The following is a 7,167-nucleotide window of genomic DNA, read 5'->3' on the forward strand; positions in this document are numbered from 1 at the left end:
GATGCGTGCGTGCCCGAGCACGAGGACGGTGGCTTTGTGCTGTCACGGAGGATTAAGCGCGTGATGGGACCCAGCTCGGCCCTGCGCCCCGGTTCTGCCCTCGCCTGTTCAGATCTTGCCCCATCACCCCGGAGTTCTCTAAACCCAAGAGTACTTGTCTTTATTAAAAACATCACTCGTGACTTTCGTGGCCTGTTCTTTGGAGCCGTGTGTTCCTCTGCTGTACCTCCGCCGTTGCGGGCCAGGGAAGGTGCGCTGTGACACTGTCTTTTTTTGTTCCTCGACCCATTCCACCAGCCGCACCCCAGCAGCGCCTAGGTGACCGGTCCTGCGTATCCGAGGAAACAAGATAGAAAAATGAGGATTGGTTGGGGGCAGAGCGGTGTTTAAGCAGTGTTGATTCAATCCGTCTATTTAGAAAGTAACTTCACTAGCTTTACTTTGAAAAAAAAAGGAGTCCTCGACAAAAGCAATCTAAAAATGAATAGTCCAGTGGGATTTAGTAGAGGGTTTACATTTTAAATTTTGGACTTTTTTCCAAGTCGTGACTCCATATTTTATCCCGAGCATCCTCTCTTTGCTATGTTATTTATCTTTCAAGGATGCTAAACCTGTCTTTCCAAAGAAGCGGTCTCTGCTCGTCTGTTGTAGCACGCCCTGCATGCTAACCTAGGCACCGTGGATCACGGTTTGAAGGTTATTGAGCGTGTTACAGAAGGACGAGATCCTTGACTGCTGGAAGACCGTGGCGGTGTAAAGGGTTAGCATGGCGATCTAATATAGTCATAGTTTGATTGGCACTGCCTCGATTTCCCCCTGCCAAAGACTGTTCTTTTCTTCTAGCTTTAACAAGAATGCTTGGCTATTGTAGAAGACACAGAAAATACAGAAATAGTATAAAAAGTTTAAAAACCTGGGAACCAGCAGTTTGCGCAATGGCTATGTCGCTGGACTCCCACGTGGTCGACCGTGGTTCCCTTCCCGGACCCGGTGGCTTAAAACTCACGCGGGGCGCGTAGGGATTGCGGCGTGACCCCCCCTCTGGGCGGTGATTTCTCGCTTTCTGACTCTATGTCTCTGAGTGGCGAGCGCACGCGCCCTATAGCGAAAACCTCTCCCCCCAAAAAAGTTTAAAAACCTAAAATATCATTACTAGAGATGACCCCTGCTATTTTGGTACATTTCAGATCTCTGTGTGTGTATATTTTTTACAACCTCAGTATCATAATGTGTGGTTTCGATTCTAGTTAGGGGAAAAAGGAGAGGCGGCCGCACCTCACCGATAATTGGCCAGTTTGCGGAGTTTTCTCCCATTATTTTGAAGAGGTATCAAGAAGCCCTCTAACTAAAATAATTGTTCTATTTTGAGTCATTTTACTTTCCGAGAGCATAGCCTCATTGAGGGAATAGGGTTCTGGGTAACAGAATTGATGAAGTGGGTAAGGACTCCGAGGCTTTCGCTTGGTTCCCCAATCCTTTTACATTTTAGGCACCGGTAGAACCCGGGAACTGCGGGGTTTCACTTGGTAAAAGTGATCTGGGAGGAACGATCGTCCTGTCATGGCAGTGTTTGACTTGTTCGGTCAGTTTGTTTTGAACTTGAATGCTGATGTACTTTGACCCGTTGCCACTAAAATACACAGAATGCGGACACACCCAGCCTAGCCATGTCTCACAAGCGAATGCATTGTTTGCTATTAAGTTGTCGCAGGTACTTGAATACAGTACTGAAGAGAACTTGCTCTACTGTCTACAAAGAGCCAGTGAGTTAAGAAAATGGAAGTGTTTGCTACAACCTAACCTTCGCGGGAGGAATGGCCCCGGGGATTGTCCCTGGAGATGGGGTAGGGGTAGGAAGCAGGTGGCAGGTTTCTGGATTTTCTTGTCTCTGTCCACACTGGTGTTGCTTTCCTCTTCCCCTCCTCCAGGGTTAAGTTGTTTGCATGGGTAGTCGAATCCCTGCCCAAGGGTTTCTGCACACACTTGTGCACATTTTAAATTTGTTCAGAATTTGTGCTTTGTAGGAAGCAGGTGTAAGGAGGTTCTTCCTGGATAACTTGGAAATCGGTTAGGCAGTTGGGGGAGGGGAGAGGAAAAGGGAAGAGGGAGGTTACAGATGATCTCCGTTTGTAGTCTGCCCTCCCTCCGTCCACGTCCACGGGTCCCACCAAGTGGGGATGGAGTTGGTTGAATCCTCAGATGCAAGCCCCAGGAGGACCACCTGACTAGCCTCTTAAAAGGCCTTCATATAAAGGACCTGAGCATACCTGGGGCCTGGCAGCATCCGCAGGGTCCTGGAGCCAGTCTCCGTGGATCCCAGGGGACAAGTATACGGTCACAGCAAAATTAGTTAAATGTAAAAACGGGCTGGCAGGTAGTTAAGGCACCCGACACCCACATGGCCAATCGTGGCTCAAGTCCCAGACCTGGTGGATTGTTTTCTCACTTTCTCTCGCTCTCTTTTTCTGGTCAAATTAATAATAATAATAAACGAAATAAAATAATTTTTATAAAAAATGAAATGTAAAAACAAGCACCATGAAATCAGCACCCCACGATTCCTTTGAGAACCCGAAGGCCATGCTGTGCTCTCCGCGGCTTCACTGCCGTCTGATGTTAGTTGTCTTTACCGGGGACAGTGAAGCTAAACGCTTCCCTCTTTTTTTTTTTTGGAGAGAGATTTTCACTGTAGGGCGCGTGCGCTCGCCAGCCAGCCAGAGAGAGACATAGAGACAGAAAGCGAGAAAGCACCCCCCAGGGGGGACGGTCATGCCACAATCCCTTCTCCTCCATTCTCCTCTCGGGATCTTGGGCACGCACGCACACGCGCCTGGTGTGAGTTTTAAGCCACCGGGTCCGGGACACGAACCGCGGTCGACTAAGTGGGAATCCAGCGACATAGCCATTACGCTAACTGCTGGTTCCCAACGCTTCCCTCTTTTTTAAGACAGGGTCTGTGTGTGGCTTCCCTTCTGCCTCAGCCTCCCAGCTGGGACTACAGACACAGCCGCCAGCCGGCTCTTGTGTATTTTTATATTTATTTATTCATTTAATTTGCTATAGTATGTGTGTGCTTGCCTGAGAGAGAGGGGGGGAAATGAACAAGTACCTTCCCCCGAGATGGCCACGCCACAATCCCTTCTCTTCCATCCTGCCTTGGGATCTGGGCAGGTCTGCACTCACACCAGTGTGTGTTACCAAGCCTCTGGGCCCAGGACTCAAACCGCACAGTTGGCAGCCATGTGGGATCCAGTCACCTTAACCGGCACCCCACTTGGCTGGTCCTTTTTATTTGTCAGGTTTGGTCTCTCTATACAGGGGGGAGCTTCCTGCCTCCGACCGTGGCGGCACCAGGGTGACAGGCGTGCACCATCACGCCCGGTCTCTGGGTTGGACAGGGAGTGCCGGGCCTCCCACGTGGTCCCAGTCTGTGAAACACTGTGTGTGGCTGCTCCACGGGCCCCCATTTCGCCTGCATCCTTCACTGTCCAGGTCTGCTGCTCTGATGTGACCCTTCCTCCTACCTGCTGTGCCCTTAACCCACACTGTCCGGTGTGGCCAGCGGCCGTGTGTGGCAACCCCGCCCTGGACGTGTTGTGCTGAGCGTGACACAGACGCGATTTCGAGATTCAGTATGAAAACAGATCTGCTTCTAAAATGTCGATTACGCGCTGCAATGATATGTTGAAGAGACTGGGACGAATAAGAACTATTACAGTTAATGTCGGCCATTTCTACTTGCTAAACTGCGGCCGCGAGAACGTCTGAATGCGTGGGGTCTGCATTTATGTTCCAGCGCTATCGTTGAACAAGTCAGTTTCAGGCCGAAGGGGGCACTCTCGGGTAGTAAGAGAAAGTGTGTTATCTTTGTTTTCTATAGTTTCAACACATAGGGACCGCTTAGTGTTTAGCCCGATCTGTTTTCAGTACTTATACAATAGTGCTCACAAAAGCTTGACTCTTCTTTTGAAGACTACCTTAATCTCAGACCCACTTCCAGATAGTTGACTTCACTGTTATTGAATTCATTTATTCAATTAATCCTTTGAACTTAAAGCAATCAAATGACAGCTGCGAGTACCTACTCCATTTTTTAAAACTTGACCTAAGCATAATCAGCAGAATATTCCCGAACTTGGTCTGCTAGTTATTCATTGATTTAAAAACAATTAAAATACATTTTGAAATGATTTTAAAAATCATTGACTATTTTTGAAAACTTTAACAAAAAGTTGAGGAGAAACTTGAAATTGAAACTATCAAGCTCGCATTGCTTTGTTCTTTGTGACTTAGGAAAAGGCCATAGTAGTTTAATTCTGAGGCAGAACACTGGGACCTGCTCACAGGACAGCTGGAGTCTCAGGGTGCAGATGAAATCCATCTACTTTGTAGCTTCCACACAGTCATGTCTGCCTGCCGTTTCCACGTCCAGGTGGTCCCACGGGTTAGGCTGGGCTGTCCCAGGAGCCCGGCGTGGCGCCCGGGTCAGCGGTAGCTGCCCTGGGGTGTGCAGTGTGCTCTGGGCCGTTCGCAGTGACGACTTGGCCTGCCGATGCATTTCGCTGATGCGTCCCTGTCGTTAAGTGCCAGTGCCGTATTTGAAGCTGTTGGCCCTTGCCCTAGTTTACCTTTGTAGATGTGTCTCCTACTGCCCAGAGTGGAGGTTTCATAGGGCATCTGGGCTTTGGGGCAAAGGAACCTCATCGTCATGGTTAACTTATGGCTGAGATCCTGGGCAAGTTACTGAACTTCTGCAAACTTGGACTTCTCTTTTTCTGAATTGCCACAGGGTGCATGCATGGGCCAGAGAGAGACTGAGAGAGCGGAAGAGAGCATCTCCGATGGGGTGTTCGTGTCATGTCCCTTCATCTCTTCATTCCGTTGGGTCTGGGCACACACATGCACCTGGCATGATTGTCAAGCCACTGGGGTCGGAATTCCAGCCGTGAGGTCGGCCCTGTGGTATCCAGCTCCCCTAACCACTAGGCCGCAAAGCATGTCGGAGTCCCCCTATCTCTGTCAGAGCATTTAACTGGTTCCTTAATTACGAGGAGGGGCGATAATGGTTCCAGCCTCAGGCTTGCTGCTGAGGCTGGTTGCTCCGTCCCATGGCGCACGTGTGCAGGTACAGAGTCGTGCTGCGGCCGGCGGTGCCCCTGTGCTAGCCCGCCCCTTCTGCAGATGGCCACCTTCCTTCCCACCCCTTCATTTCTCAGGTGGGATGTTCCTTCCCGCCTGCCCTCGCTCCCTCTTGGTCCTGGCGCCGTACTCCCACCCGCCGACTGTAGCAGAGGTGCCCAGACTACTTTGTAAAGGACCACGTAGGAAAGATTTTGGGCTTTGTGGGCCCAAAGGTGCCTGTCAAGATGACTTAACCTCTGCCCTGTAATACAAAAACATGGCCGAGCCCCAGCAAAACTATTCTGGACCCGAAAACTGGAATTAAAATAACTTTCATGTGTCGTGTCATACTATTCATTTGAGTCTTTTCAACTTTTATTTTTTAAAAAAATTGCTATAGGGTGAATGCACTTGCCGGAGAGACAGACAGAAAGTGAGAAATCACCCCCCAGGGGGTAGCCATGCTGCAATCCCTTCTCGTCCATTCTCTCAGGATCTTGGGCACACACATGTACCCGGCGTGGGTTTTTAGCTGTTGGGTCTGGGACTCAAACTGCGGTCTACTACCTGGGAGTCCAGCGATGCCACTATTACGCCACCTTCTGATCCCTAAGAAAGTGACTTTTACTTACTGGATCCTAAAATGTTTTGAGGAGTAAATATAATTAATGCAAGAAGACATTCAATGTAGTTTCTTCTTTTGAGCGGTTAGCCATGCTGCAATCCCTCCTCGTCCATTCTCTCAGGATCTTGGGCACACACATGTACCCGGCGTGGGTTTTTAGCTGTTGGGTCTGGGACTCAAACTGCGGTCGACTACCTGGGAGTCCAGCGATGCCACTATTACGCCACCTTCTGATCCCTAAGAAAGTGACTTTTACTTACTGGATCCTAAAATGTTTTGAGGAGTAAATATAATTAATGCAAGAAGACATTCAATGTAGTTTCTTCTTTTGAATGATTTTATTTATTATTATTATTTAATTTGACAAGTGACAGAGAGAGAGAGAGAGAAAGTGAGAAAGCAAGCTGCCAGGTCTGGGACACAAACCATGGTCAGCCATGTGGGAGCATGTGGGAGTCCAGTGCCTCAGCCGCCCGAACACCTGTTGGCTCCATTCAATGTAGTTTCTAAAGTTTGCTTCCTTTTTTTTTTTTTTTTCCAGAATTCTTATTTTGGTATGCAAATTTTCCCATTTTCTTGCACCATGTGAAGATTTTTTATTTGATTTGATTGTTTAGGTTTTTGCCATAGGGCATGCATGCTTGCTGGGGACAGAGAGAGACAGTGAGAGGGAAAGTGATAAATCACCCCCCAGGGGGGATGGATGGCCATGCCACAGTCCTTTGTCCTCCAGGGATTTTGGACATGCAATGCACACGTGCCTGAAGTGATTTTCAAGCTGCTAGGTCCAGGACTTGAACCGAGGTTGGTCGTGTGGGTTCCAGCGGCTTAAGCACTATGCCACCTGCTGGCCCCTCTGCTGAATAGTTTAATGAAATCTTCCATTCCTTTTGTTCCTCAGTTCCTAAAACAATGCAGGACACAGAACAGGCATTTGGTATTGTTGTGTTCTTAAAAATTGTTACTTGTGCAGAGAGCAGCAGGTGGCATGGTGGTTAATGGATTCCCCACATGGCTGACTGCAGTTTGAGTCTTGGACCCCCAGGCTTGAAAATTACATGGGGTGGGTGTGAATGCGTGCCCAAAATCCAGAGAGGAGAATGAAGGGATTGTGTGGTGGTGGCATCCTCCCTCCACCCCTCTCCCTGGGAATGATTTCTCACTGTCCCTCTTATTGTCTCTTCCTGTCTCTCTCAGTGCCTTATGGTAAGAACAAACAAACAAACAAAACCTAAAAAACTTGTTATTTGAATGTTTTCATTGAGAACCCTTCACTGTGGCTTTGTAGCTACCTAAACTCTCTGGCTCTTGAGTAATTTGATCAACCGGGTCTGTTCGCGGGTTTATTACTAAATTACCACCTCCTTTGGTCCCTTTGAGGTGAAGTCCAGCCTTGTGGATGCATTGCCTGGTGGGAGGCC

General features: G+C 48.7%; 1 protein-coding gene across 1 annotated transcript in view; it reads left to right on the forward strand.

The window, feature by feature from the left end:
- The window catches only part of PRDM10 (PR/SET domain 10), a gene marked incomplete in the record, with an annotated part of 96,385 nt that overhangs the window by 928 nt on the left and 88,290 nt on the right, over positions 1–7,167 (forward strand).

This window comes from Tupaia chinensis, unplaced genomic scaffold, assembly GCF_000334495.1.
Source record: "Tupaia chinensis unplaced genomic scaffold, TupChi_1.0 Scaffold000292_1, whole genome shotgun sequence".
In the NCBI taxonomy this organism is placed as follows: Eukaryota; Metazoa; Chordata; class Mammalia; order Scandentia; family Tupaiidae; genus Tupaia; species Tupaia belangeri.